The sequence below is a fragment of the Vicugna pacos genome, chromosome 8, assembly GCF_048564905.1.
Source record: "Vicugna pacos chromosome 8, VicPac4, whole genome shotgun sequence".
In the NCBI taxonomy this organism is placed as follows: Eukaryota; Metazoa; Chordata; class Mammalia; order Artiodactyla; family Camelidae; genus Vicugna; species Vicugna pacos.
Window position 1 is genome coordinate 1,612,619 of NC_132994.1, and position 27,187 is coordinate 1,639,805.

The window sequence follows — 27,187 nt, forward strand, 5'->3', positions numbered from 1 at the left end:
AAGGTCGAAATAAATACTGTCCATAGAAATGCTTCAGGGACAGAATAAAACGGGTCTGACTAGCTCTTAATGTCTAAGTTCATGCAAGAGGAATTTGTGGTTCCCTCCCACTTTTTTAGTTACATTCATCTGTCACATCCACATTAGCCATGAGTTCCTCACAGACTGGATGGAGATAAAGTCTTTGTATGTAAAACAAAAGTGGACAAATCTCAAACTAGAAAATGAGTTAATTAATTCAGTTAATAAGAACACATAAAATAGGCACATGAAAAGATGCTCCATATCACTAATTATTAGAGAAATACAAATCAAAACTATCATGAGGTATCACCTCACACCAGTCAGAATGGCCAACATTCAAAAGTCCACAAATGGTAAATGCTGGAGAGGGTGTGAAGAAAAGAGAACCCTCCTACACTGTTGGTGGGAATATAGTTTGGTGTAACCACTGTGGAAAACAGTATAAAGATTCCTTAAAAAAACTAAAAATAGTTACCATATAATCTATCAATCTGACTCCTGGGCATATATCCAGAGAAAACTCTAAAAAAAAATACATGCACTCCAATGTTCACAGCAGCACTATTTACAATAGTCAAGATGTGGAAACACCCTAAATGTCCATTGACAAATGACTGGATAAAGAAGTTGTGGTATACTTATAATTTATACAATGGAATACTACTCAGCCATAAAAAAAGAATAAAATAATACCATTTGCAGCAACATGGATGGACCTGGATATTGTTATTCTAAATTAAGTAAGCCAGAAAGAGAAAGAAAAATATCATATTGTATCACTCATCTCTGGATTATTAAAAAAAAAGACACAAAATGAGCTCATTTACAAAATAGAAACAGACTCACAGACATAGAAAATAAACTTACGTTTACAGGGGAGCGGGGAAGGGGGTAAGAAGGGGTAAATTGAGAGTCTGAGATTTGCAGATACTAACTCATATATATATAAAGTATATATACATATATATAAAGTAGATAAACAAGGACCTACTGTATTGCACAGGGGACTATATTTAATATCTTGTAGTAACCTATAAAGAATGTGAAAAGGAATATATGTATATGTATGACTGAAACATTATGCTGTACATCAAAAATTGATGCAAAATTGTAAATGCCTATACCTCAATTAAAAAAAATATTATATTCTGGGCACTAAGAAAAGATCATTTCAGTGTGACCCTCACATCCTCTGCTGGTGCTTTCAAGGACCCTGCTGGTCCCTCATATAGCATGACCCCTTCACAGAGTGTGGAGCCTTTTCCTTTCCATGGATCAAGGGAGGATCAAGAGGATGTGCTCCCCTACCCCCACTGCTCGTGCTCACCCAGAGCTCATGTGCTCCCTTCTGCACTCATTCTTGGGATCCTAGACTTTCCCACCCAAATGGCCCCAAGTCCACATACAGGGACAGCCCAAGTGTCTTTCTGGATTCTAGCCTCCTAACGATGAGCAGCACCGCTAAGGATGGACAGCACCACCGATCTGCATAGCCCACAGTCAAAGTGGGTTGCAGCCAGTGCTTGAACATGTGTGCAGGGCCTCTCAAGGTGCAGGGCAGAGCCAACATCTGGGGACAGGATAGGAGCAGGTGGATGGCAGATCTCGGCAGGAGATGGGGGTAGGCCAAGTTCAAGCACAGAACTCTGAGCAGTCAGACTTCTGAATTGAAACTTGAATTCCTCCTCAGTTTCCACAAGGATATTTTTGTCAAGGTTGAAAACTCAAAGGCCTTTCACTGGGGGAGGGTATAGCTCAGTGGTAGAGCGTGTGCTCAGCATGCACGAGGTCCTGGGTTCAATCCCCAGTGCCTCCATTAAATAAATAAATGAATAAACCTAATTACCCTCTTCTACCACCAAAAAAAAAAAAGATTTATATATATTAAGACAAAGATCTTTTATTTAGTATTTTGTTACTTTGGCTTCTAACTTTTAAATGACATACAGTACATGAGCTTTGGTTTCTTGATCTGGCCCAAGCCTTGAATCTCTCATGTATAAAGCTGTCTTATGCTTCATAATACAACGAATCTCATGTTTAATCCAAGTGAAAGATTATCCTTAGAAAAAAAAAATCTGGGTATTTTTGTATGGAGTTCTGATCAGACTCTGGAAAACATGCGATAACTTTTGATGATAGATAACCAGAGGAGGCCCATGAGAGTCACAAAATCCTGTTCTCTTTCAGAGTTTTACACCCCATCAGTTTGGGAAACCTGGGGGTCCAAGAAAGCAGGGGATGTGTACAGTAACAGTTACCACCGCCTGTAACAGTAACTGCAACCCCGGGTAACTATAGCAACAGGTACACAGGTAGTAATGGCTGCGTGTATGTCTCTCTGAAGACCCTCCTCTCTGTTCCTCTGGTTGATGATCTCCAAAGTGTTGGCACACAGGGGCCTGCAAAACCTAGAGACCCAGGGAGAAGACTCCTCAGGGAAACAGGTGGGGTGAGAGCAAGGCAGGAGGGAGAGAGGTTCAGCGTAGCAGAAATGATACTTCACAGCATCAAACAGGATGTACCAGCACATCTTGCAGTGTCTCGTGTATGATCACCACACAATCGGGTATTTCTCTATGGGTTTTTTAAAAAATAGAATATGAAAGCTTTATTTCCTAAGGTTTGACTAAGCAGAGAACCCAAAGGAAACTGGGGACTGGGATCAATCTTTTTGAAACTATGAGACTGGAAATCATCGTCTATTTCTTCTAATTCCAAAATTTTCAGGAGAAAGAGAAAGTTAATGCAGAGGCGCTAACAGTCATTTCTCCCCTCTCTCTCTCACATGTATAAAATTAAGAAGTCAGAGATACAGCTGGTGAGAGATTGTCATTACTACTGGTAGTTTTTCAATATAGTCCAGGTTCCATTTTATGAATAAGGACATTCAGAACTTCACCGGCAGTTGGGATACTTTCAAATTCAGGGGGCAAAGACCATTCACGAGCAAACTTCAGGGGATCAGCCATCGGAAAATACTGCAGAGAATCTCATACAGATGGGAACTTGGTTACCATCCCTGCTCAACGCCCTGTCCCCCCAACCCTTGCCCCGACCTCCAGAGATGGGCACGAGACCGTTGGAGATTTTGTGTGTCATTGTAGGGGAAGTAAAATCAACTGTGAAAAAGGACGGACTACTCAGCAGGGCTGCTCTCTCCCCAGATATTATCATCTGGGCACGCTTCACTTCAGTTTGTTATATTGTAACTGGAAGTTTATTTGGATTTCTGATTTCTCACTATGTGATTTACAGGTTAGTTCATCAGCTTAATTTCTAACTGCCCACTGACACACCTCTTCTAGAGGATGAGAATTAAAAAAAAAAAAAAGACAGGTTTAGCTCCTTACTGAGTGATGAGAAAGGTAATTTATGTTTTTGGAGGAAACAGAAGGTATCAGGTTACTAGCAGGCACTGAAGGTGTTAACTGAGTTAATTTAAGAGAAACGTTTCAGATTCCAAGAGGAAAGAGAAGACTGAATCAGTGAGTGGGGGTGTGGGAGAGGGAGACAGGGGAAGAGAAGCCAGTTTTCCTGAAGCGACAAAGGCCACAGGAGTGACGGTGGCCACCAGCACTAAGGGACTGCGACCAGCTGGTCCTTTTAACACAAAGAACTTTGACCACTGCATTTCAGGCTGGCCCCAAGGTCGAACCACACCTCACAGTATGAACATGACCAGCGGCAAGTTAAGTAAACAGTGGCCACTGGAGGCGTGGCCACACAGGCCCTGGTAGTGACCTGAGGGCTGGCTGAGTGGCACTGATGCGGAGTCCAGGAATGGTAGGAACATGTATGACTTGTGTATAGGAGGGTCACTTCAAGGCCGTGTGCTTGAGACAGTTGAGGAACTGCCAGCTGCCTGCTTCTCCTGTGGTTAGAATAAATGCTAAATAAAACAGAAAGTCACTTATCCAAAGACCAAAAGGAAACTCGGGAAAATTTTAAAATTTAAAAAAAATTTTTCTTTAAACTTTTTGGTGGTTAAAATTGATAAAACTGAATATTAAATATTTGGGTTTTTTGAAAACTCTAATTAAAAAAGATACATACATCTCAATGCTTACTGCAGCACTATTTACAACTGTCCATCAACAGATGACTAGATAAGAAGATATGGTATATACATATATAATGGAACAGTGCTCAGCCACAAAAAAGAGTAAAATAATGCCATTTGCAGCAATATGGATGGACCTAGAGATTATCATACTAAGTGAAGTAAGTCAGACAGAGAAAGACAAATACAGTATGATATCACTTACATGCAGAATCTAAAAAATAATACGCAGTATTTATTTACAAAACAGAAACAGACTCACAGAAAACAAACTATGGTTACCAAAGGAGAGGGAGGGATAAATTAGGAGTCTGGGATTAGCAGATACACACTACTGTATATACAATAAACAATAAGGACCTATGGTATAGTACAGGGAACTATATTCAATATCTTATAATAACCTATAATGGAAAAGAATATAAAAAGAATATGTATATATATACATATACATGTATAACTGAATCACTATGCTGTACACCAGAAACTAACACAACATTGTAAATCAACTATACTTCAATTAAAAAAAAAACTTTAGGTCTTAAATTTTCACCTGTCTGCCTTCCGTCTTTAGAAAATTAGGCAATAAGCACTTGAAATATACAATATAATAAAAGCCTAAAATGTGTTCTAGTGAAGGGAAACCCTAGTGACCAAGGTTTACCAATCCACAGCACAGTGTTTCCTATATCTTAAGGCATATAAAGAACTAACTGAATGATGTCAAGCACAGCATTTAAAGATTCTTGAGGCAAATAACAAATGTGCCTAAGCAGATATCTAAGCACTGGCAGAGTGAATATATTAACCAGATGAGGGACAGAATTATGCTTATACTATTGATACTAATTTGACATTCTTAGCAAAGTCAACTACTGTCTGTCATTTTTCCAGATAGTACTTACTATTCTCAAGGCATTGTCCTGACTAACTTGATTATAAAAAATGACAGTCCTGATAATTTGCGGAGTTAGAGAAGTAGCAGGTGTTAACGACACAAACATGTTTGATTTTGGTTTAGCTATGTGTATAGACTGAATGCTTGTGTCACCCCTCCTCCCAGGTCATATACTGAAACTTACAATGTGACGGTGCTCGGAGGTGGGGCTTTGGGGAGGTGCTTAGGTCGTGAGGGTGAAGCCCCCATGAATGGGATTAGTGCCCTTATAAAAGAGACCCCCAGAGCCTACCTCTCCTTCTACCATGTGAGGTTACAGCAAAACGATGGCCTTCTATGAATCAGGAAGCAAACCCTTACCAGAACCTGATCATGCTGGTGCCTGGGACTTCCCAGGCTCCAGAACTGTGAGAAATAAATTTCTGTCGTTTGTAAGCCAACAGTGTTTGATATCTTTGTTATAGCATCTCGAACAGACTGCCACATTACATCTTGTCAAGTGGGAATAAATGAACATGGCCAAGACTGCAGAGTTGGTAGCTCTTTTCTGGAAGGAAAGCACCACAATATAAGCTGAAAACAAATGACATTTTTTTTTCATTAGAGCAGAAATAAATTAATAAAAATATTAAATACATGACTTCCTATATTTTGAGGCTTATGCAATTTCAAAGCAGTAAACTGACCTCATGTTGGCAATACTTATTTCAGCCCACATCAAATGTGGATTAAAAGAATCCTAACAATAAACACTGAGCTGAAATCCTGAAATGTGCACAATAGGTGGATTAAACTGACGCATTTTAGAATAGAAAGATCTGACATTTAGCATCAGAACTATAAAAATAAGTGAGGAACTGTAGTTTCTTGTAATACAACCTGAGAAGAAAAAAATACATATACATGTATGTGTATGTGTAACTGAATCACTTTGTTGTACACCTGAAAGTAACACTGTAAATCAACTATACTTTAACAAAAACTTTTTTTAAAAAAATAAGTGATCTCTGGATACAGAAAACAAACTATGGTTACCAAAGGGAAAAGGGTGGGGGAGGGATAAATAGGAGTTTAGGATTAACAGATATACACTACTATATATAAAATAGATAAACAACAAGGACCTGCTGTATAGCACAGGGAACTATATTCAATTTCTTGCAATAACATATAATGGAAAAGAATCTGAAAGAAAATGTATACATATGTATGTGTATAATGGAATCTCTTTGCTGCACACCTGAAACTGACATTGTAAATCAACTACACTTCAATAAAAAATAAAAGAAAATAAACAAGTCATCTCATCCAGGCTCTTTGTTTACAGAACCCAAGCTGTAGTAAGGTGAGTCCTTGCTTTGTGGTCACACAGCTCTTTATGCCACAGTGAAGACTAGAGCCTGAATTCTCTGCATCAAAGTCTCTGACATTTACTGTACACGAAATGTTAGTCCCCATCTTGTGAAAAAAAAAAACACCATAAAACAAAACAAAATAAAACGAACAACCCCCCACCAAAAGCCCCCAAAACAGTCTGAGCATGAAGCAATGAGGCAGGACGTGGACTGCCTGCTTCAGAAGGAGCAGTCACATTCCGTTTGTTCACAGTTTCACAGGGCAATGGCCAGGGACTTCAGCATCTCTCTGCTACAGTCAACTGTTACGTAACAGGTGGTGAGACCTGGATGTAGCCATATACGGGTCTTGCCATGAACAGGAACCCAGTCACTGCAGACCAGACACGGTCCAGAGAAATCGCTCTCAGTTCCCTTCAGAGGCAGGATGATTTTGTCTACCAATCTAATTCTGAAGTACTAAAGTAAATGGCTGTCAATAACGCTGCTTGAAATTTCTCCTAAAAAAGTACAAAAGGAGAGAAGTACTGTATGTCCCTGGTACCCTAAATTCTTGGTAAGCTAATCTCAGCTGTATTTCTGTGCAAAATAAGTTCTTTTTTTTCTTGAATGATAAGGGTCAAGTTCTAAATCAATCTGAGGAAAAAAACCATTTTCATGGTTTGAAAACTTTACATTTTGCTAAGTAAAGGCAAAAACCAAAAAATTCAAAAAAGATGGAACTCTGGAAGGCAGGGGTGAAAATAATTATCTCAAGAATACATTCAACCATTCTGATGGCAAATGACATCTAAATTTGTAAAAGTTAAACACCATGGAAAGATAAATCTGCAATTTCAACTGTAGAATGAGATACTTCTTTTTAACCTTTGTATTTCCCTCTCAAGGACACTGTAATATAATCTTGCTAGGGAAAGACATTTTTCTGGTTTTCTTGCAACCCATAGCATAATGATTACTTTCACAAAGAATTCCACTATTTGCAAAATATTTTCAGTTTGTTGATGAGGGAACCATATTTTGACTTACTAGCATTTGCAACCAATATTAAGAGAGCATGTCAATTACAGTGCATAAGAACTACGCATAATATACCCTCAGATCACACACACACACACACACACACACACACACACACACACACACACAAAAGAAAAAAAAGAAAAGACAAAGGAAAAGAATAGCAGTTTTCATCCTTACAGGCCCTTTAAATGCTTCAGAGATTTGCAGATACCAACTACTATATATAAAATAGATAAACAAGGACCTACTGTACAGCACAGGGAACTATATTCAATATCTTATAGTAACCTATCATGAAAAAGAATATGAAAAGGAATATATGGATGTGGATGTATGACTGAAACACGATGCTGTACACCAGAAGTTGCCACAACATTATAAACTGACTATACTTCAAAAACAAAAGTTAAATTGACAAATATAGCTTAAAATTTTTAAGTTTGTCACATCAGGAAAAATGCCCTCTTCTTAGTCTGGAGAAGGGACATTTTCTCTTAAAACTACTGGTCTTTCATTTTCCTAGGAAGACACATTTCTTCCATCCTTCCTCTGTTCCAACTAAATTCTACCTACACAACCCCCTCTCTCCGTATTAGGGCAGCGATATGCCCACCCTTTGCAGCATTCCTACCATTCACTTTCCTTCTTCTTCTCCACTTTATTCTCTTAAATTTACTCTTTACACCCCAGAACTCTCAAAATCTCTCCTTCCACAAACTGTTTATAAATGTATAAAAGTCTGCCTTCTACACAGTTTTCTTATAGACATGCATGCCTGGCCGTCCTTTATTCCCCAAGTACATATTAACACTTAAATGGTACTGTTATTGAACTGCAGACTCAAAACGGAAAGGAGCTTACAGTCTGGTCTGGGAAGAAAACATAAGCCATTCTAATTCAGCAGGACAGGAAGTGAAAATGTGCCCAAGTGAGTGACAGGACAAAGGATGGAGTTAGCATCCCTGCTGGGGTGAGTTAAGGAACGTCTCACACAGGCGGAGATGCTTGAGCTATACTTTGAAGGTTAAACAAAACAAAACAAAACAAAACAAAACAAAACAAAACAAAACTGCTGGACAGAACAGAAGAGGAAAGGGCATTCAAGACTGTAGGGGCAAAGGTCCCCAGAAAGCCTCTCTATTCAGTAAATAGAACAGCCGCACCCCTTATTATTCAGTATCTGGAACACAGATCTTACTCTTTATGTCTCAAATACCTGCAACCCCGAGTGTTTCTCACCTATCTTACTTCAACTGTACTTTCAAAGTTCACAATTCAAAACACTGACCTAGTGGGGAGGGTATAGCTCAGTGGTAGAGCATGTGCTTAGCATGCACGAGGTCCTGGGTTCAATCCCCAGTGCCTCCATTAAGATGAATAAGTAAATATATATAAACAAATAAACATAATTACCTCTCCCCACCCCCCACCCCCCCCAAAAAGAAAAAAATTAAAAAAAAACCCACTGGCCTTTTCTCAGTGAAAATTCTGTTTGGGTCTCTGGCAGCAAGATCCCCCAATACAGGAGGACATCAAGGAACCCTTTCCCAATGGAAATGTTGGGAAACTGGTGAGATAGTATAGCAAAGAGATGGCCAAGGTTATGTGCTACTGTGGTTCTCTTCTTAGCTCTTTAATCTTTTTTCTGCATCTTTCAGTTCACTCTCCCTTCTGCCCCTTAAAAATGGTTTCTCCCAAGGATTCATCTTTGATGGAGAAGTTTACAGCCTTCTCTGAGGCGCTCCCTAACTCTGCTGACTGACACGGATGTCATCTCTACATGGAAACCTCCCATCGTGGTATTTCCAATCTCAGTAACTTTCCTGAATTTCTATTTGATTTCTGTTCATTTGCACCTAAAGAATCCTACCAGCACCTTGGAGTTCATAACACCTTGGAGGTCTGATGGACTTACGACGTTTCAACTTGTCTAGGCTACAGTTTCCAGTTATTCAATCAAACAAATCTAGGTGCTGCTGTGAAGGTACTTTGTAGGTGTGATTAGAGTCCACAGTCAGTTCAATTTCAATTGGGGGGACTTTCAATGAGGAGGGGCTATTTAAGATAATCTGGATGACTGAAAGGCTTTGAGAGCAGAAGTGAGGCCTGCCTGGTGGGGGTATTCCACCCAGGGCCCCGAGGCTCCGGGCTGCCCCATGGATTTCAGATGTGCCTGCCAGCCCCACAATCATATAAGACTATTCTTTGTAACAAATCTCTTCATATGTATCTCCTACAGAGACTGCTTCTCTGGTTGAATCCTGACTGGGAGAGGCTGACAGCCCCAAGTGGTCCTCTCTGTCAACTTCCCATTTCTGTTAGGGTTTCTGCCATTTTCCCACGATCAAACATGGTTGTCTCTGCTGTTGTCTCTGTATGCCTCATCTTCTCTACCTAATTCCTTCCTTCTTGTTTCAATTAATCTCCTATTACCGAGATTCTTGTCATTTCACTTGGGTTTATACAACCATAGCAGATTAATTAGCACAAAGATGTTGGTCCAGTTTTACTGGCCAGTTTTCCCATATCTCACCCCCATCAACTCTGCCTTGTTTACCTCTCTCCACTCCCTGAGAACAACAGCCAAACTGGAGCCTGTTCTTGACTTATGAGTTGACACTTTCTGCCTCCAAGCTTTTCCTTATACTATCCTGAGACATCCTTTAATAAAATCTTTCATGTAACTTTTCATCCACATAGATATGCTTTATTATTATTATTATTATTATTATTATTATTATTATTTTGTATAGATGTTCTTTTATATCTCTCCCCTCTCTCACAAAAAGTGTTTATTGAATGAGTTGCTGATCAGCTCTTAGTAACTAAAGTTTAGAGCATTAACTGTGTATACACCTTCATAGAAGTCTGAAGTGGTTCTTAATAATTGGCCAATCAGGTAAGAAAAAACCTTCCATGCCCCACTGATTCTATACTTGTTGGTCTTAGGCCAAGTTTAAAGTGTAAAGAAAAAATATACTTTTTTTATTTTACTTGAGTAGAAAAATGATTTCTTGCTGCTCATTAATAATAAGCCTAGATAACAAGCAAAAGAACATTTCACTCAGTTGGTTAAACTTGAGGATGGCATAAAACCAAACAGTGTTAAGATTCCTTTTGAGACAAGCAACTTAAACTAAACTGGGAATGAGGGAGGAAAAGATATAAATCACGAACGTATTACAGCCGTCCTGAGTATATTTATGCCTTCTTTCCGTGGACGAGCCCTGCTTCTGAAGTTAAATGTTAAGTGTTAAACAAAACTACAATTAGGAATTAGTTCCATACAAGTGTTACTCAGAATATAAAATAAACATATAAAGAAAACACAAGCATTATGTTGAAGACTTTTCTTTGCTAATGAATAAAGCCTTTCTTTCATGTTCAAGTGTCCTCCATCAGATTTTGATTTAGAGGTTTTTTGTTTTTGTTTTGTTTTGTTTTTGTAAGAAAGAAGCAAGAAAGGAAGTTACTGATAAGTGTTGATTATGTGATTAGCCTTTGGAGAACAGCACTATGTTTGAATATAGGTAATAAAGAAGACTGTCCTTTTCCAGAAGGTTCTCAGAATGGCTTCAACTCAAGCTCTAGAGATGACAATACCACACTTCCAATTTCAGCCAGACCTTTTGTGACATCAGCACACAAGCGAATAAGAAAAAGAATTAGGAAAAAAAAGTTACTAGATTATACTTCTCCCCATGAATTATCTGAAAGCACAAAAGAAGTTCTATTTTTGAAATTTCCTTAAATTCTTAACCTGTATGTTTTCTTCTAATCTAAAGATAGTTCAAACATACCTATTATTTGAGAATTTTCATTGCTTTCTCTGAAATACTGCTGGGAAAGATCTTCATAAAGAGGGAGAAAAAAGGTACGAACTATCTTAAAAAACACAGTTGATATGACTCCTCATAAGTTATTCACACACAAAAAGTTACATCTCTCTAGTCCTTGCCTGAATATGATAAAATGAAAGGCAAAATTTTTAGAGCTTTATATAATATAGAACTTCAAAATGCAATGAAAATACACTTCTAAGTTTCCAAAACAAGTGTCCATATAAAGTATTTGTATTTAACTGTGTGGAAAAAGGATATAGAACACAGCTGATGCAATTTTAAATATAAATGAAACGGCTTTAAAGAAAAATATACTTAGTCATAATATTAAGATGTATGTTTTAGTACTAATGAGTTGAAGCACTGCTCAATTTCAAATCCAGCTTTGAAATCCTGTTAAGTCTACATTTAAAGTTAATCATATTTAGACATTCTAATTTTATAAATATACCTAGAGTAGCAACATCCTTCTATAAGTACTTATCCACCACATCATTTTTACACTTTTTCTTTTTCATTCAATTATCAGCAGTTTCAAGTAGAAGGCTCCCTTTGTCTGAAAACTGTGAACACAATTTTGAAAGCTTCATACAAACACAGAGGTTTGGCTTTTGGCTTTAGTTTCATGAGACGTTCTACATTCACTAACAGACTGCTGTTAGGACTTAGTAAATTCATACATGGAGCATAGACTTACCTTGTTTCTCTTGAAAAGATTAGGAATCAGCATGAAGTTGTTCTCGGAGGAAAACTGGAAACCAAAGAAGCTTTGACCTGGTTTAAATAACTTGAGCTGCCTGGGGGAGGAATATCGGAGCTCTCAGCCAAATCTCCACTCTCTCCCTCTCTTCCCCCTCCCCCTCTCTCCCTCCTCCCTTTCCTTCTCACAGACCCACAGTCTGATTAAAGTGCTTCTGTCAAGAGTGTTTCTCCTCTAGCCCACTGTACTGTAAGACCATGAAGGGACAAATCAGCTCAGTAAGTTTGTTACGCATCATCTCGGAAATCTGAAAACTGCTCAGTAGCCACAATTTGAAAACTGCTACATAGTCACAAAATTTTAAACAAACTATATAATGAAGACCTGCTGAAGCCAAGTGAGATGAAAATATGTTGCCTCCTTTATGAAATACCATGTGGCTTCTCTAGTTATGTAAGAAACATTAGCGAAGGAAAGCTCGGGGAGAAGATGTGATTTCTAAGGCAAACCTTAGGGCTTTCACAGGGGCAACGGGAGGGTCCCACATTGGTTTCTTGCCCTGTTCCCGCCTGGCACTTGTAATAACCTGTGATACAGTTAAGTTGTCAGGACTATTCCCTTCAATTACTGTATATAAAATAGATAAACAGCAAGGTCCTACTGTGTAGCACAGGGAACTACAGTCAATCTCTTGTAATAAGCTATAATGGAAAAGAATCTGAAAAGAAAATAGATAGATGCATGTTTATGTACAGCTGAATCACTTTGCTGTACACCTGAAACTAACATGGTAAGTCAATTACATGGCAATGAAAAATTAAAAACAAAAGCCATCCCCTTGAAGACGCACTGGTCAGTCACTCACAGGTTCCTGTTCCCGGCTGAGCGCCCTTCCTCAGCCCCCCCACCTGCCAGGAGACCAGAGCAGGGCCAGGAGACAGACGGGAAAGCGCAGGAGAAGAAAAGGGCCCAACTTCTGCTAAGCGTCTCACACCTACTGAGCCTGGTGCTCAGTGCCTCACACACATTTCCATGAACGCTCCTCACGGTTTGCTGGTGTTGCTGGTGCTGCGGTCCATCACAAGAGCGAGGACCGGGGCTGCAGAGAGCAGCAGCTGCGGTCAGTAAGTGGGGAAGCCACCACCAGCAGCAGCAAAACCAAGCCCCCCAGACAAAAGCACATTCCGACCAGGGCCCACGTCCTTTATTTCTTTTTTTTTTTCTCCGTGTCCTTTAAACCTAGGTGGCTCGTTTCATGAGTAAGGGAAAGTCTCAGCAACAGAACCACCTTACCACAGCCATGGGTTTTGTTTTGTTTTGTTTGGGATAAGAAACAACTTTTATTGGAAAAATACAATTTTTTTTTAGCAAAACCAATTCAGAGTTGGGGGTAAACTGTCAAAAACAACCAAACAGAAATATTTTTAAAAAGCTGTTATTACAGTCACCCCATTATATTACTCCTATAAGATCTTAACACTATTTAGTAGGCACTGAATTTATTATATTGGGTTATCAAATTGACTATGTAGCTGCTTGTTTTTTTCTTTTTTTTTTTTCTCGACTGTGTTTTTTCTTATGGTTTCCCCTCATTTCCATAACAGCACTGAGGAATTTGAGTCAGAGTGACCTGATTTTTCCTCTTCTTCCCTCCAGCGCTGTGACAAGAGCATGAATAGGTTAAAAAACCATACTTGCTGGTTAACTCAGGACAATCCTGGCTTCTGCCTGTTGCTGGAGCATATTATTAATTTTTTTATTGATGAATAGTTGATTTACAATGTTACGTTACTTTCTGGTGTGCAGCATAGTGATTCAGTTATATACATATTCCTTTTCATATTCTTTTTCATTATAGGTTACTACAAGATATTGAATACAGTTCTCTGTGCTACCTAGCAGAAACTTGCTGTTTACCGATTTTATGTATAGTAGTTAGTATCTGCAAATCTCCACCTCCCAATTTATCCCTCCATCCCCTCCCTCCTGGTAACCATAAGTTTGTTTTCTATGCCTGCGAGCCTGTATCTGTTGGGTAAAGTAGTTCATTTGTGTCATTTTTTTCAGATTCCACATATAAGTGATACCATATGGTATTTTTCTTTTTCTTTCTGGCTTACTTCACTCAGTGTGATAATCTCTAGGTCCATCCATGTTGCTGCAAATGGCATTGTTTCATTCCTTTTTATGGCTAAGTATATTACATTGTGTGTGTGTGTGTGTGTATATATATATATATATATATATATATATATATATATACATACACACATACATATATGCTGTATATATATTACATGTGTGTATATATATATATATATATGTATACCATAACTTCTTTATCTAGTCATCTGTCGTTGGACATTTAGCTTGCTTCCATGTCCTGGCTATTGTAAACAGTGCTGCTATGAACACTGAGGTGCATGTATCTTTTTGAATTGGAATTTCCTCCAGATATATGTTGTAGCATGTTATTAACTTTGTTCCCCTTTTTACTTTCAAAGACATTCCAGTTTGGGTGATAAATCACATAGCCCCCATGCCTCTATAAGGAGTAGAGCAATACAAGTTAAATTAGACTAAACCTGCCTCAAAACAGTTCCAAGTGACACTTCGGAATTTCGTTCAGACTGTTGTTAAAATTACAAGGGCTGGAAATGACAAGGAATGAAAGTCCATATTACTCACAAGTTCTGCCTGGTGGTACCGTGGTAAACAACACATCTGCCTCTCAGAACCTGGAGTATTTCTCTGGGTATCTTGCACGAGGAAACACTTGTGTGTTATGGGGGCCAGAGTAGTTGAAAAGGGACACGATGATAAGATACATTCAAATATAAAATGGCAGGTGGTCAGCCTTTCATTACCAGCATGCAAGCTCCAAAGTGGCTATTTTCATTCCTTTGGCTGTCCTTCAGAGGGGTGGGGGTGGTAGCCCATTTATGACACCAGAAATCCTGCCATGAGAACTTTCTCCCTCGAGTAAAATGCAGTTGCTCTCAAAGGAATAAAATGAAGTCATTCAACTTTTACCAATGCAATATAGCAGTTAGAGATCTCTTTAATAGGACAGTTCCATGGGGTGGCTAAAATTAGGAGTGTATAGAAAATGAACTCAAGGGCCTTGGGCACTAATCTTATTGAAAACCCAGTAAGCATTATGCAGAGCATGTGAGGGGGCACTGACAGAGGAGGGAGGCTTCTCTGTGTGGAGCCGCGCCCCAGTGCAGCGGGGATAGAAGGCACAGAGAGAGGAGGCAAAGGGGGTGCCTCCACAAGTAAATAATGCACATTCAGGCAAATTTGGAAGAGTGGATGTCACCTCACAGAGCCTGTGGCTTGGTGCAGTCACCACCTTTACCTCTGCTGGTGCCTTGGGAATCCCCGCTGGCTGTGCACCTCTGTGGAGCCCAGTGCCTACAACCCCAGGGAGACCCTAGGGAGAAGCTACAGGAGTAGACACTGTTGGTACCCTGCCCATGTCCCCTTGTCACTCACTGTCCCGTGTGCAGGGATGGGTTCTTACTGCAGGCATCTGCGACTCTGGCTGCATTCAGCTGGGCCCACATGGAAAAGAGGCTTAAAATTCCAGGAAGCTAATGACCTGGAACCCATCCTCAGTTGAGGACACAGGGGAGTGGCTGTAAAAAGTCCAGTTTCCTCCCCCCTCAGGGGAGATCCCTCTAAATCTTCTTCCATATTACCGAAGGAGGTCGAGCACCCATTGCCTAAGGCACTAATCTACTACACAACCTTCTACTGACTTCCTTTTCCTGTCTCACTCCCCTGGGGTCACCTCTCAATAATCTACTTGCACTCAAACCTTGGTCTCGGGGTCTGCCTTGAGGGGAGCCCCCAACCCACACAGCTGCCAAAGAGAAGCTTACTTCATTTTCCAAGGCTGGAGGGCTATGTGGTTTAGCCCATATTTGGCAAATGTGGAAAATTTTTTTTCTTAGTTGATTGATTTGTATTTTATAAAAATTAGAACCAAGGAAGTTTTACCTGACATCAGCTCTGAAAGATGAGCTTTCCACTGATGGCCTGTGGCAAATGCACAGACAGCAGGGCGCCCTGCAGACAGTCATGTCTCTACAGCGTGGAATTTCTGACGTGGCTATCCATCTTGACTATTTTGAAAGGTATTGCTATACCTCCATCAACAGAGAAATACGTCCCAGCGGCATGTTCCCTTGTCATAATGTAGCAAACAGAAGTGGAAACTGTATTGGATAGGAAACTAGACTGTGACAAAGTCAAAGCTATGCAAAACCATACAGGGAACATAAACAAGGCCACTGGCCATCTTCAGGCAGAAAAACTGGGGCCCTGGAACTGAGTTATATTAATAGAAGTAGGGTGGGGGCTTGGTCTTTGTCCAGGCTTGGAGGGAAGAAGTCTGGAGGACTGGACTAAAGACAAGGTATGTCTTTGGAAGCCAGTGAAGGAGACACCTCCATGACCAGCGAGTCTCAGGAGTGTTAAGTCCACGAGAACAGGAGGCTGTAGAAGGAGACAAGTCCTAAATCAGATGCCCTTACAGTCAGCTAAAGAAGGCCAGGCACAGTTTGAGAAGGAACTTTCCACCTCCCCATTATCCCCTTACCAATTACCCCTGAAATGCCTGAATGTGTTCATTATACAATTAGAAAGAAAATGCAAACACCTGGTCAAAGAAACTGAGTGAAACTGCACCTCTCAGCATAAAAGCAACCCATCATATGCTTTCTACTTGTTTTGTATGTCTTAAATAGAGCTTAATGAATAACTTTTTTTTAAAAAAAGGCGTCATTGTCAGTGGAAAGGCATATCTACAGAATCTTTTCACAGAGGAGAAGACAGTTAATAACAGCCTTTATTTCAACTCCAAATACATCTTTTCATCCTAACCCAATTTCTTGCATCTACTCTTGCCTTTATTCCCCAATTCCAGCCCCATGCTCCAAACAAACAAACAGGAAAAGCTTTACACCTGCTAATCAGATCATTCCACATCTTTGCTCAAAACCTTTCAAAGACATCCTGTCGCGTTGAAGATGAAACCTCATCTTAAGTGGGGTCATGCGGTCCCCCCAGACTGGCCCTAACTTGCTCCCAAGAATGCGCTCACACCACTGTCTTTCTTTCTCCCTGTACCATAGGATCCTGACCATTTACCTCCTCAAAATCAGTATCAGCTTTCCCATCACATTTCATTATCCATAGTATTTCTTTTGCCTGAAATCTCTTTCCCCTGCGCTACTCCCCTCGGCCTGGGACACTCTGTCCAGTCCTGCAGGTCCTGGAGTAAACCTCACTGCCACCATTCCAGGTGGGCCCCCCAAAGGGCTCTCACAGAGCCTCCCACCTCTTCATCATATCTCATGTGCCTGAGATGACCTTCCTGGGCCTGTCTGTTACACTGGAAGATGCAGGAAACATCTATCCTGCTTACAATGTATCCTCTGAGCCCAGCACAGTGCCTGGGGTATCAGACGATGTTGAACGAAGGAGTAAACAAACCAATGATCCAAGGTCTTCTGGCCCCAAATTCCATATTCTTTGTGTCACATCTCTCAGAACACAAGGAACTAGACAACTGAACTGATGGGAAAAAGTGATACAAACAAAAATGAATAAAGAGTTGGTGAGAAACCAAACTTCGAAGACACACTTTTGGCAAGGATTCTGTGTATTTATTTTTAAGTTACCCTCCAAAAATGGAAGTTCTGGATGAGGCATTTTTATCATGGAGCTGTTCTGTTTGATATATGGCGATTATATATATATTTATATATATATAAAACAACCGAAGATCAAATTAACGTGGGTTAAGTTTGGCACATATTCATGCAGTTGTTTTTTCTTTTAAGTCAGTATTTTGTGTCATTTTTTTTCCTCATTATACGTAAGTAGGTGCCTTACTGTCTAATTTTTGTATTTGTAATTTTGTTTGCTCATTTTCTTAAAAACGGCTTTCATAAACTTCAGACCCTACAAAAACTAAATCTGCCTGTGGCAAGTAGAATAATGCACCTATCCTCAATGCCCCCCACCCCCCAAAACGATGTTCATGTCTTAATCTCTAGAGCACATGCTACGTTATGTGTGGAAGGGGAATTATGGTTGCAGATAGAACTCAGTTTGCTAATCAACTTAAATAAATAGATTATCCTGGATTGGATGGGTGGAGGGCAGTATAATTGTAAGGGTCCTTGTAAGGGGAAGAGAGAGGCAGAAGAGGCTTGGATGATGGAAGATGTCTGGGAGCTGAGGGGGTGGATTCTACTCCAGAGGCTCTGGAAGGAACACAGCCCTGCCAGCGCCTGGACCCATTTTGAACTTCTGACCCCCAGAACTGCGAGATAATACATTTCTATTGTTTCAAGCCACTAAATTTGTGGTAATTTGTTACAACAGCAATAAGAAACTAACACACTGCCCCTACCAGGAGATTGCTCAGGAAGTTACTACTCTGCACAGAGACCTCCCTAAAATTTTCTTTCATTTATAAGATGATCATATGATCCAAATCCTGAGAATAATTCTAGAAGGTTTCCAAATAATTTTGGAAAAAACTAGCATTTATAAGGAGGATTTCTTAGTCCAGGAAACATAATCCACTATAAATGTTATTTTTTTTGAAGCAGAGTAAGTTATAATGTGTCAATTTCTGGCGTACAGCACAATGTTCCAGCCATGCATATACATACATATATTCATTTTCTTATTTCTTTTTCATTAAAGGTTATTACAAGATATTGACTATAGCTCCCTGCACTGTACAGAAGAAATTTGGTTTTTTATCAATTTTTATATATGGTGGCTAACATTTGCAGATTTGCAAATATAAATGCTATTATGTTCACATGTATAGAAAATAGTCATTTGTAATTAGATCTTATTTAGTCAAATATCTGTTAAGTACGTAAGAACTACACACAAAAACAAAACACTGACTTTTCTCCTGCCTTCAGATACACACACACACACACGCACGTGCGCGCACACATGCAAACACATTTTCCCTTTAAGACTCTACACAAGCCTACATTTAAATCCTAAGACTGATAGAATTTTTGGTAAGTTGTTTGCTAAGTTTCCTTATATGTAAAATGGAAATAGTTTAGTTTTCTGAAAGAAATAAAAATGATAAATGTAAAGTATTTAGGGCAGGATCTGACACCTCAAAGGCTAGTAACTATTATGTTAACAATAACTTGGTACTTACAGATTTATACATTGAATAACACTGTACTGCAGACCCTCTGTGTTTTCTCATGAGTAAGGATTTCAACTAATACTTCCATGTATGCTTGAAAGCAGTTGTGAGAAAGAAGACTGCTTGCTTTATAAGTAAGGTAAGGGAACAGAGGCTCGGTCAGAAGCTAGGTGATAAAATATAACATAAACTAGCCTGACACAAAAGGGAACATCAAATTAGCTCTAATGTGGTTATTGAAATGCTGTTTATAACCCGTTATTTGACACAAATTAAAATATTGGTAAAGCTAGATGATACTTGTTGCTTTCAAGGTATGGCTTTTAAGGTATTTTTTTTCTTGACCACATAAATCTTTAATGAGGTACAATTATGTTAACGGTGGTGGTCACAACTTGCATAGGTATTTAATAAGTGAATGATTTTAAACCTTAGCCATTTAATACTCAAGCTGAATTTCTGGCATGACTGATCTGTCTGTTGGGTGATAAATTCTCATTGCACTTCATGATCAGCTGTCCCAGATGACTGGTTCTCTAAAATTTAAGGAAAATTTGCCTTTTCAAGCTTATACTTAGATGCTCACCAGCGGAGGACAGCATTCTACAGGAGATTATCTTTCATTAAGATTTCAACCTGCAAGCAAACTCACTCAAGAAGAAAGAAAGAAATGATCGTCCAGTGGTTAACACTGAGCTAAGATCTTACACAGCTCATCTATAGACATTAGTGGATTCTCGTCTTTCTGAATACAATTAAGTAGGAGCTTAAAGAGACCTAATCAGATTGGAAGAGTAAAGAGTATTTCAAATTGTATTTTTTAATAAAATGCAAGTTTAAGTTTTAATTTTAAAAAGTCAGGGCCCTGTGTTTGAATATCTAATCTTAGGATTCATGTAATCCTAGCAAGAGTAAGTAATCCAGGCTTTAGTTATTTATAAAAACGAGATGCTGAACATTCTGCCCAGTTGCCAGTTTTGAATAATTGGGGAAAGGAGGGCTGAAGTGCAGGAAAGCAGCTCAGGGGGTAAGCAGGGACTGCTGATCCTCTGTTGAGGCGTCCGGGAGGGCTATGACATCTGGATTTGAAGAGTCCACAAAACCCTGATGTGTAGACTGCTCTGTTTCAGCCTCGTCCCTCCAATTAAGGCAAATGTACCTACCACATAAATTTCATACAACTTCTGTTAAAAATCCATGAAAACTACCGCACATTAAAAGGATCTTACGTAAAGGATGACACAGAAGAATACATGATGTTTCCAGAGAGTTGGGTAAAAGAAATTATTTTATATGTTGCGTCATTTTCGTTCTTTTCTGGGGGAGGGAGGTAATTAGGTTTATTTATTTATTCACCTATTTTTTAACGGAGGTACTGGGGATTGAACCCAGAACCTCATGCATGCCAAGCAAACACTCTACCGCTGATCTATATCCTCCCCCCAGTTTTCATTATTTTGAACAGCAATTTTCAGATATGTAGGTGTGGGGAAAGGGTTACTTGAAAAACCCAGTGACACCTATTTGAAACCTAACTTGGGAAGCATTTTGCCTTTAGAATTTACGTCTTATGAGAGTTATTTATTCCCCATGACCCTTGAAGAAAAATCCTGGCCAACTAGTCAGGTTACCTGTGCTATTTTACCCGTTAATTAAAAGAAATGCATCTTCAAATGTAGAAACTAATGCATTTCCTTGTCCTTGAAGGGTCTGGGTGACTCTGTGGGTGTTAATGAAATTTACTTTTTATGTTAGTACCTGCAACCCTCAGTCTTAGGGAGGGCCAGTGATAACGGGCTTAAATGGCTCTGTGATATCTGAGAAGGTCCTTATTTAGGGAAAATAAATGTGAATTGCCTCCTAATGATGTAACTTAGAGTGGAGATGAAGCTCAGAGGACACAGCAAGTGGGTGGTGGGAATGACCCTTACTTGGGTGGTTTCTTACATGCCTTAAGTGACATACTGGTTTACAATGTCTCATTTGACTGTTTTTAATGACCGGGGCTCAGTTACATGGTGGGGGGGGCAGTTGGGGTGTTATGTGGCGACCTCTCTATGGATGTAGAAGGATACGGGTAGCTGGTGGCAGTCGGAGGTACCAGAAGGTCACAGAGTCCCTAAACCTCCATACCTGACTTCTCCCCACTTCTCTCTTGCCACAGGTCCAAGGCTGTTTCTCTTCTCCTCTGCCCAGATGCCCCTCCCTCCTGCCTTCTCAGGGACCAAGCTCTATTAATTACATTCTTTTTACCTTAAAATTTTCCTTTCATTAGGACATAAGTAGTTCAAAACCTATACTCTTTCCTGACAAACTTAACAGGCCTCTCCTCTGTGTTCTTATCTCAGGAAATCACATTGAAACAATATTTGTTTCATCCATCCTCCTATACTCCCTAGTGAAGTTTAAGATTTTGCAAACAAGAATTTCTCCCGCATTTATCAAAGCAGCACTTTGCTAATCAAAAATCCAGGAATCTCAGCAGCCACTTCTAAGTATTTCTTCCAGTTCTCATACAAATGTACTGTGTTACTTTGCATTAGAAGAACACTCACTCAGACATATTAAACAAACTGATGGTTACCAAAGTGGAAAAGGGGGGTGAGGGATAAATTAGGAGTTTGGGATTAGTATATATAAACTACTGTATATAAAAGAGATAAACAACAAGGTCCTTCTGTATAGCACAGGGAACTATATGCAATATCCTGTAATAATCTATAATGGAAAAGAATATGAAAAAGAATATATCTGTGTGTTTACAACTGAATCACTAAGGTGTACACCTGAAACTAACCCAACATTGTAAATCAACTATACTTTGATTTAAAAAAAAAGACTGAAAAACACTCACTGAAATGTTTCATGGATGGTGATCCTCACCCCAGAATTGTAAAGCTCTCTCCATCACTTTGGTCACCCCACCTTGCCTAGTAGGCATGGTCTTTAACTATATTTTACAGAATTATATTTTATGAAGCCTCTCCATCTTGCTATCAGTGTTTACGCTATTTGTTTCCCCCTGTACTTCACTCATTTCTATGAAGGGCAAAAGAGAAGCACATGTTCTTATAACTGTAAAAATCTAGCTCTTGTTCTGATCCCTGACTGTCCTGAGCATCCAAGGTGATGACACCACAGCAGATAAACTTTCTCACAAGCAGCAGCTGCATTTCAGGGAATCGATGTATGATGTGTGAAAAGTAGGGCCACCCAAAAGTGAACTATGAAAGAATAAAAACCACTCATGGTTTGTTTTCTTCTTCTCTCAATCTCTGTAAATAATCAGACTCAATATATTTTCGTGCTTGGAAAAAATCAGCAATGCCTTTTGTGTGATGATTGTTAATGATCTATTTCAGGGAAGTGGGATTATGACTGAGATGGTTGTTAGCATATGGAGTTAATGCTGAGTGTTGAATGTTACATACACGTCAAACCCAAGTAAAGGAGGTTTGGATTAAAGTCTTTGAGACTTCCTGAGAACAGGAAGGCTAAAGAAAAGTCTTTTCTCTGGAGGGTCCATGGAAAAGAATCTTTACTCTTTAGGCTCAACTAAACTCAGTGTGAATTACTGAATTGGCTCAGACAGTTGGAGTTTTGTGCTAGATGAGATGTCCAGTTGGTCACCTGTGCTGTCTAATTAGCTGTGCTGTACTCTGCAGTCATGGACTGCGCTAAAAATCTCTGCTGTTTAACCCCCAGGTATGGACGTCTGGCATTAAGATTCTGACTTAGGATCCTGGGGGGATTTAAGCAGTATTTTAGAGGATATTTGAAGATAAGGAATAAGCATGGAATTTAGAGAAGAATGGTCTTCTACATTTACTGAAAGATCTAGGGAAAAATTTTGGGGGTTGGGGGAGGTAATTAGGTTTATTTATTCTTTTATTTTAATGGAGGTACTGGGGATTGAACCCAAGACCTTGTGCACGCTAGACAAGTACTCTACCACTCAGCTATACCCTCCCCCTTAGATTTGGGGAAATTTTGTAGTAAAATAGACATAGGTGTGTGTAGTAAATGGAAGATTAAAAGTCTCATGAATTTTTAAGGTAAAACTCAAGACTTCAAATAATCTTTCTTCAGTGGCTGTTCCAGGCTCCACCCTCAAGTCCTTCTGAAAATGTGTACAACTTCCCTTTGCCATTAGAGGGGTTTCAGTGGAAGAGTTAGAGAAACACAGATCATTTACCTCCCTCAGCAGCACATTTCCAAATTCCAGAAAGCAGAGGGCACAATCTTCCTGGAGCTGAGTGATTTGGGGTTAAAGTAGTTCTTAGTTTGTGCATTCCACAGATAGGCAAGAATTATGTTCTGAAGACAGCATTAAGGTCTGGAATTGGCATAAAATGAACATATCTTAGATATCAATTTGTCATCTCAGTAGGTAGAAAACGTCAACCCATCTCTGGGGCATCACAGGATGACTTAATACATTGGGCTGGGATCACCTTCCAGATCATGTGGAAGGATTATGTTAATAGTGATATCCAGTCTCCTTTATGTGCATTGAGACTGTCTAAACCAAAGAACTATCTAGTACATATCAACCTAATCTTCTGGGAATCAAGCAGGAGTCATTATGTGCATGGTAAGAATGTCAAAAGTGTGTTTAGAAATGAACTTATTGACAAAACAGAAACAGACTCACAGATATAGAAAACAAACTTATAGTTACCACCAGGGAAAGGGGGTGGGAAGGGATAAATTGGGAGTTCAGGATTTGCAGATACTAACTACTAAATATAAAATGGATAAACAACAAGTTTCCACTGTGTAGCACAGGGAACTATATTCAATACTTTGTAATGAAACCTATAATGAAAAAGAATATGAAAAGGAATATATGTATATATATGTACGACAGAAACATGATGCTGTACACCAGAAATTGACAAAACATTGTAAACTGACTATATTTCAATAAAAAAATTTTGAAATATTAAAAAAAATGGTACGTGGTGTAAGTGCTAGAATTGGGCCTGTCTGGCTCATAGTAAGTATCCAATAAACTTAGTCTTTCTTAATATCTATAATCAGGCAACCAGGCTTATCCTTGTGAACATATGAACCAGTTAACCAGAACAAACGAATCCAGCTTTCTTTTGAGAATATAGAGGCGTTCCTCAAGATATGACTTGCTGATAGCACTGCCCCATCTTCTCCCCAACACAACTGTCTTGTTCTTGACTCAGCACCATCTGGGGACTCTGGGGATGGCTACCTGATCCCTGCTGGTCACACTGTTTCCTGACAGCAGCGTTTGTCTCATCTCCTGGTTCCTGACTACATACGACTCAGAAAACATGGACCACCTCTCACACAGATGTACACGACAGTCTGTTAACTCTCTTCTTCTTTCCTTGCCAAATCCTTCTCATCCATCCCAAGGAAATCTTTTCTTCTTCACATAACCCCCTTCAGTGCTCAAAACGGTACAGAGAAAAACCAGTGCCAATCTGAATATGACCTACTATCTTGAGAGACGATCATATACTTAGAGATACAATCCCTTCTTCAACTACTCCCTTCCCCACTGACAACTCTCGTAGAATTGACTAAGCCCACAGATGCCCGACCAACTCAGCTTCTTTCGATGAACAAGAAATATGACTCTACTGTGTTGCGCCTTCACACGTCTTAAGATCACATCAGCTGACTGAACCCATCAGGCTGTTGGGGGGATGATAAATATCGAGGTTCTGGAACCAGAAGGCTGGCTGGCAGTGTCACCTCCTGGGCCAGCTCTGATGACAAGCCCCACTTGGAGCACAGACCCCTGCCCCACTGCTGGGTTCAAAGCCCAGCTCTGCCCTCACTAGTGCAAACTTAGGCAACTTACTTAACCTAAGTTTCACTTTCCTGATGTGTAAAAAAGGACAAATAATCAAGTAAGAGATATCACTGAAGAAGGAAAAATGGCTGTGTGCTTTAGCTTAGTCTTAGTGTGTAAGACTATATGGAGAGAACTTTTATCATTTTCTCCCTACAAGGGAAAATGAAATCTGAATTAAATATTTTTCTAGTTATACAAACTTCTATAGAAGAGACAAAATGTTCACCACTGACATTGAGTATTCTCGATCTTTATAGATAATTAAACACTTAACTAACCACTCTAAAACACCTAGACCATGTAGTATAGCAGTTAAGGATGACCTTGGTCCATTCAGAATGCTGTAACAAAAATATTGTAAAGTAAGTGTCTTATAAACAACAAACATTTATTTCTCACAGTTCTGGAGGCTGGGAAGTCCAAGATCACGGTGTTGGCAGATTTGGTCTCTGAGGGGGGCCCGCTTCCTTGAAGATGGCTGTCTTCTCACGTGGGGAAAGGGGCAGTTAGCTTTCTGGGGTCTCTTTGATAAGGACACTGGTCTCACTCCTGAAGGCTCTACCCTTACAAGCTCATCTCCCCAAAGCTTCACCTCTTAACCACCACATTGGATAGCAGGCTTCAATCTACATATTTTGGGGAGACATGAAAATTCATAAATATCCATTTCAAGAATTGAGGCTCTGGGCCCAGAAAAAATATTCAAAGTCTCTGCCACACACTAGCTGTGTGACTTTAGGCAAATGCCTTTTCTATCAGCCTTTGTTTGTCCCTGAAGATCCAGAGATCATCCCTGCACTATGGCGCAGGCTCTCAGCAACCTCACAGGATTGCTGAGAGTCAAATGTCATGTTGCAACCAAGTGCTTTGCACATGACCAGTCACAGAATATGGTCTAAACAAGTGTTAGCCATTTGTACTGCCTATTTTTAAAAAAAAATTATTATTTTTTTAATTGAAGTATAGTCAGCTTACAATGTTGATTTCAGGTGTACAGCATAGTGATTCAGTTATACGTATATATTCTTTTTCATATTCTTTTTCATTAGAAGCTATCATAAGGTATTGGGGGAAAGGGTACAGCTCAGTGGTAGAGTGCCTGCTTAGCATGCATGAGGTCCTGGGTTCAATTCCCAGTAACTCCATTTGAAATAAACAAACCAAATTACTTCCCCTTCAAAAAAAAAACCAAACAAAAAGCAAGGTATTGAATAGCGTTCCCTATGCTATCCAGTAGGACCCTGCTGTCTATTTTATGCATAGTAGTTTGTATTAGCAATTGATGGCTCTTTGGTAAACATCTGTGGAGTGAACATAATTCTTGCCATCACATAGCATCACTGCCAGGGTTGAGGAGGAATCAAAATCGTAGCCACTTAAGTTCTCAGGAGCAATTCCTGGTTTCCAGCACTACTCACCTAAAGGTTTAATGATGGGGGTAAAAAGGTAAAGCTTAAAACAAAAAATCTGGCTTCTTTTTACCTTGGAGAAGTTAAGTGAGACATATAACCAAGAATGAACGAGCAGAGTATGCTACTAAAACCAGATTCTTTTAAAAATGAAAATTTTGGGTGATATGAATGTAAAATTCAAAAGATTTATGCTCCTTGCAATTGTACTTAATTCTCACAATTCTTTTCTGGATGGAAAGAAAGGAAGAATATTAAGATCATATTACATTTTATGGAAATCCTGAGGAATTAAGAGGGTACATTTATAGTACATTCAACTTCAAAACTCACTTCCTTCAGGAATCCTCCTTCAGTTAATGCCTTCCTAATTTATCCTAATGTGATCAGGCTCTGATTTGAGGGTCTTTCAGTAATTTTGCACTCACGACATAATAAACTGTGAACTGTTGAGTTTTATGAAAAGAGAAGACACTCCTTTGCTTGTTGATCCGCTGCTTAGTAAGGCAACTCAAGGGCAAGGAAAACGCTTTCCACTTCTTGAGTCCCATGAACAATAGTGAGCACAGTCCTAAAGGGCATGAGGTTTTTCTCAAATGCTTAGCTAGAGGGTATGCACTGAGCGACAACTATACAAATATAAAAGCAGGAGAAAAGAATAGACAACCGACATGAATTTGAATAGCGTTACGAAGCCACTTACGGAGTGAAAAGATGTGCACCACATTGTCAGATTGTGCTATCTGGGCCAGGAATCTAGGACGTGCAGAGTTATGAATTGAGAAGCCCAAGCAGAGGTCTTGGGGAGGTGCGGGTCTGCCCTCAGACCCAGG

General features: G+C 39.5%; 1 protein-coding gene across 9 annotated transcripts in view; it reads right to left on the reverse strand.

The window, feature by feature from the left end:
- Positions 1–27,187, reverse strand: part of RIMS1 (regulating synaptic membrane exocytosis 1) — a 447,505-nt gene that overhangs the window by 21,067 nt on the left and 399,251 nt on the right. Inside the window, exon 1 of one of the 9 annotated variants that reach the window (XM_072965471.1) lies at positions 11,903–12,027. The exons of the other annotated variants lie outside the window; for them this stretch is intronic. The gene's annotated coding sequence lies outside the window, so the exon portion shown is untranslated. Of the gene's footprint in view, positions 1–11,902; positions 12,028–27,187 lie in introns of those variants that run through there. 9 annotated transcript variants of the gene reach the window in all.